The following is a 5,681-nucleotide window of genomic DNA, read 5'->3' on the forward strand; positions in this document are numbered from 1 at the left end:
TATTCAAAACCTATTTCACAGACTGAAATATTTTACCTGAATTTTTTTATTGAAATTTGGTCTATTGATAAAGATTGAATTTTCTCCAGATCCACATGAAAGTGTATAAACAAGACCATGCCTGACACAGCTTGTGAATTCATTGTCAATGATCATTAGTTAAACATTGATGTTAAATTTTAGTAAACTTTAGCATACCACCTCATATAAAATAGGTTCTCTGAAACTTCGTTATTGAGGAATTGATGATCATTTACGACATCATGAAGTCACTGATCCTGTAGAGTGTGTTAGTTTGTTAGGAGTTCCTGTCAATGAAAAGGATCTCGCTTCCTTCCTTCAATTCCCAGTTGTAAGACACAGATGGAGTTTGGCATGGTTGCAGGCATAATTACAAGACCTGATTCAGTTACAGACCAGTGAGGAGAGGCCAAGCTTGACTTCAGTCCAGGCTCGAAGCAGTGAACTCCCAGAGAGCTCAGATTCAATTATGTAGGGGAGGCTTCTGCCAGCTCTGCTTCTGTTATTGCACTTTTGAGACTCCTACCTACAATGGAATGTCTGCTGGCTGTTACAGTTGATAAACCAAGTAGGAGTGTCCTACTGTTGAGGGGGCAGAGACTTACACAGAGACCCACTGTTAGCAACTGGTGTTCCATAGCTAGTACACAGGGCTAGGGGTCGTCACCTTAAAAAGACTAGGGCTGGCAGCTGCCTCAGATCCATTTTTTTTTTCTCATTTTAGACTGACTAGGCAGAGGACTCCTAGATCTGGGTATGCTCTGAGGCTACAGGTCTGTGGGAAGTCTTTTTGACTTGTAAAATAGAGGAGAGGATGGCTGTTTAAATATCATTCACACAATGATAATAGATTTGAAAATATAAAGAGGATTACAGCTTTTAGGATTAGCATAGGATTAGGCTGGTTCTTTCTTCAGTACTAAAGACACAAATGTGAAAGGAAAAAAATGGATACAGTCTTAAGTAAAAATATAGCTAAAATTGAAAGGAAAAACAGATACAATCCTAAGTAAAAATATAGCTAATAATTCTATAGAGGAATTCTCTTAAGAGATTCTGTGTGAGCAGCTTATGGTCATGATTAGCATTAATGTTTCTAAGTTGCCACCAATGGCTATAGGCGACTCCTGCAACAGAAGTCCTGAATTCTGACTGATGTGCAATATCAAAGTTTGAGAAGTTCATACTCAGAAATGAAATAGTGGCTTGGAAGAATTCCCAGTTATTAACCTTTGAAAAGAAGATTGCTCATCAGCATCTCATTAAACCTCTCCCACTAATGTGGCCTTCTTATTTACTGATCATCTGTCCTTTTGCGATTCACCACAAGCAAAGGTTTAGGGGCATTTTGAGTCTATTCTTTCTCCACATTAGCACAGAATCTTCATTTCTTTAAAGACATTAAGAGCTACAGACAAGATGGAATTTTAGAGTTGTTTTGATTTACATTTTTCTGATGACTAAAGATGTTGAGCATTTCCTTAAGTTTCTTTCAGCCATTTTAGATTCCTCTGTTGAGAGTCCCTCCATTTAGGTCTGTACCAATTTTTTTTTATTGGATCATTTGTTCTTTTGATGACAAGTTTCTTGAATTCTTTGTATAATTTGGAGATCAGCCCTCTGTCCATTGTGGGATTGATGAAGATTGTTTTCTTTTCTGTAGGCTGCTGTTTTGTCTTTTTTTTTCTTTCAAAAAATTTTATTTATTATGTATGCAGTGTTCTGCCTGCACACCAGTAGAGAGCACCAGATCTCATTATAGATGGCTGTGAGCCACCATGTGGTTGCTGGGAATTGAACTCAGGACCTCTGAAAGAGTAGTCAATGCCCTTAACCTGAGCCATCTCTCTAGCTCAGCCACCTGATACTTCTAATACCCAATAAACTGCAGACTCCAGACACACAAGCTCTTAGTTTATTTGCCCTTTGGGGAATTGTCTGCATATCACAGCAGATCAAGTCACCGTGGATCTACTCCTTTGGCTTTTTGCCAGCACCAACATTGGCCTTCACAGTCCCCCTGACCTTCTTCATTCTATTCTTGAGTTCCTTTCACTGTTTTTAGGAGGTGTTTTTCTTCTCATAAAGGCCATGTCTTGCAAGTCTATGTTTGGGCTCATTCTTCTTTACATAATCGAGAGAATCATAGATCATGCCAAAGCCAGTTGTTTTCCCACCACCAAAATGAGTTCTGAATCCAAATACAAAGATGACATCTGGTGTGGTTTTGTACATTTTGGCTAACTTCTCCCGAATTTCTTTCTTTGGTACTGTGGCCTTCCCAGGGTGAAGGACATCAATAACCATCTGTTTTCTTTGAAGCAGATGATTGGTCATGAACTTCTGGATCCGGATTGTTACTGTGTCATTCGTGATGACTGCCGCAAAGCAGGAAAAGATTGTTTTGTCTTGTTGAACATGTCCTTTGTTTTACAGAAGCTTCTCAGTTTCAGGAGGTCCCATTTATTAATTGTTGCTCTTAGGGTCTGTGCTACTGGTGTTATATTTAGGAAGTGGTCTCCTGTGCCAATGCATTCAAGTGTACTTCCAACTTTCTCCTCTATAAGGTTTAGTATGGTTGGTTTTATGTTGAGGTTTTTGATCCATTTAGAAACAATAAAACTAAGCAAACAAACAAAGACCTACAAAGAGAATGTTGTCTGGAGCACGCAATCTCTACTACTATTAGGACTAGTCTTTGGTTGTAAATGAGGACGCTGGGGGATATCCTTGACAAAGATTTTCACAACAGACATCCAAGAATCTGAATCTTGAAATATGTAGTAGTCAGGAATTATGTTAGCAATAAGAGAGTGGTGCCATCTAATGGATCATTGTCCTTATAAACTAATGTGTAAGACTTTTGAGTCACATAAATGCAGCCCCAAATTGTGTTGCTACGTGTGCATGGGCTGCGAAATACCTGCACAAACGACTTAACCTCATCAAACTTCAGTTTACTCTTCCCTAAACTGGGAAGAATGACATAGCATTATTATTAGTATTAATACTATTATGGACAACAATAAAATTCCAATAAATATACCTATTTTTTATTATTATAAGAGGCAAAATGAAGGGTTAGAGGAAGCTGGCACCAGTACAATGAGAACATCTACTTCTTTAAATTGTTTTTGTAATTACTGTGTATCTGTGTGCATGATGTGCCACATGGAATATGTATAGGTCAGACGACAGCTTTATGCAGTGGGCTATTTCCCTTCACCACCAGGCCTGTGTGACAAATACCTCTACTTACTGAACCATCTCGTCACAGAACATATTTCTTTTATAAGGACTTTTAACAGCTCTTGGCAATTTCAATGTATTTAAAAAGGGGATATTTAAAAAAAAAGGATTCAAATGGATTCAGGAATATACGTTTTGAGGCCAAGCAGAAATTACGTTTTACTGACTAGAAGATAAAGGGTGTCATTAGTGGACAGAGTCAACTTTGGTTCCTGACAAACTCAATAGTAATATTCATCATGTTTTATTTTTTTTGGAGTTTTGAAATTGCCTATCTGTTTGTTTTAGATATTTTAATTTTGGTTTCCTCTTTAAGTTGTGCTGAGGTTTAGTGGTAGGTATTAGGGGTCAGGTAAATATTCATGGCAAAAGGAACAATATAGACAAAACATATAGGCAATATCTACTGAGGGGTACAAGGAGAAAGAGAATGGGAATTGTCAATGTGTGTTTTTATGAATAGGCAATTTTGGTAAGGGAATCAGGTGACAATGCCCTCTTCTTCCCTAGACCACTCTATTTACTTCTTATTTTTAGTTTTCTCCATATCAAGAATAATTTTGATGGACTCACCAATTAGTCATCATTTCAATTACTGTTGGGACTAGGCTAAGTATATTGTTTTTTGATAAAGTTTAAAACATATTAAAATGAATGAAAAGTAAACAATGGCTTCTAATAAAGGTGATAAAATGTATGTAAATTGTATATAACATAATATAATGGTCGTGGGCAGAAGCACATGTTTCTTTTGAAGCAAGGATTCCTACCTTCATGATTACACTCTATTCTGAGAAATAGTATTTATGAGGTGATGATGACTACGTGCAAAAATACTCAAAATTAGAATGTGAACTTATATTTAGACATGAAATGCTGCATCCCTTTTATTTATCCAAAGGATACACAAGCCAGAATGATTAAGAACCTCACATAGGTGCTCTCAGTTGGTTAGGAAAGTTTGGAAATGTAATTGCTACTGGATTTCGGAAATATATTTATATTTCATAAAGCATTAAGTCTGAGCCCATGAATGTGAATAAACTAGTTTGAGACATGGTTCAGAAAATGCAAGGCTAGTTCTTATCCTGGGCTTCAAATGCCAAAGCTTTGTCTACAACTCCAAATCTCCTAATCCCTGCTCTTGCACACGAATGTGTGTGCTGGAATTGTGAAGATATCATGAGATAAGCTGTTGGTGTGATTCTTCATCGTTAATAATGGTGAGCCAAGTGAGACGAAGGCAAGGAGGTAAAATGCAGAGGAAAACAGACGAGAATGAACCAATTATGAATGAATGAACAATTAAATGTGTCATTGGGGAATTTCTAGGAGAGGTGAGATTGTCTTAATTTGTTGGGGTTTGTAGAGAATAACCAAGTGAAAAAAACATTTAAGGGCAGATCATCAAAGATATTAATTTAAATTCTTTGAATTTTGATTTTTATTTAATAAATCAGGGATTTATCAAAAATTTTTGAAAAGAGAGAATTGGCAATCAAACTAAGGTTTTAAGAAGGCAATTGGCAGTGTTTTATGGTACAGGTTCCACAGGAGGGGTGTTGCTAGGTGGTATTGAAACATCTCACAATATTTTGCCTTTTATATGACTTGCCGATGTAATCTGTGTTTGCTAAGTGGGAAGAGAGCTGCATTCTAGTATGATCCATGTCAGCCTGACTTTGTCTTTAGAATTCTCAGATGTACTTTATAGTGTTGTTCAAACACCCCATTTCTTTCCTAAGCCCTTCATAGTTTTACTCTTTTCCTAGACATCACAGTCTAAGGCAAATCATCATCCAAATGGCTAAGCCAGAGCCTGGGCATTACTGTCAGTTTCTCAGTTTCCTAGATGCACAAGAACAAAGTGTTATTTCTATATCTTAAATACTTCTCTGATGGATACCATGGGCTTCATTTTATCTGACTGTAACAGTCTAAAACCCCACTAACTATCTGAATTTTATTTATTTTATTCCTGTTCCCTGTCTAGAGCTGACAGACACATACATACACATAATAGATTTATATAGTATAGTGTTTATATAGTATAGCATACAGGTATGATACACATATCTATAAATGTTCAGATATTATTCATGTATAATACCATATCATTTACCCATGTAAAGCAGTTATTTTCCTGGGGCAAATCCAAGTTCTTCCCTGTGATCCTGAGGACCCAATTAAGGGACCCTGAGAATCTCGTCAGTTTCATATGCCTGATTCATCCCTATATACAGGGCCACTTCCCATGTTATTCTCCATTTCTCTGCTCCATCAGCAGGGGACTTTCCGGATTGATTCAGTGGGTTTTGTTTCCTTTCTATTATTGCTTCCAGCTATTTTCCATTTCATGATAAAATCTTTTGCCTGTTAATTAATATCTAGTTTGTCACAACCACCAATTA

At 36.9% G+C, this 5,681-nt stretch overlaps 1 pseudogene; it reads right to left on the reverse strand.

The window, feature by feature from the left end:
- Nucleotides 1–1,953: 1,953 nt before the first annotated feature.
- Nucleotides 1,954–2,385, reverse strand: LOC126487505 (40S ribosomal protein S24-like; annotated as a pseudogene).
- Between the last annotated feature and the right edge of the window lie 3,296 nt (nucleotides 2,386–5,681).

This window comes from Alexandromys fortis, unplaced genomic scaffold (genome assembly GCF_014885135.2).
Source record: "Alexandromys fortis isolate MF-2015 unplaced genomic scaffold, M_Fortis_MF-2015_v1.1 scaffold_179, whole genome shotgun sequence".
NCBI classification, from domain to species: Eukaryota; Metazoa; Chordata; class Mammalia; order Rodentia; family Cricetidae; genus Alexandromys; species Alexandromys fortis.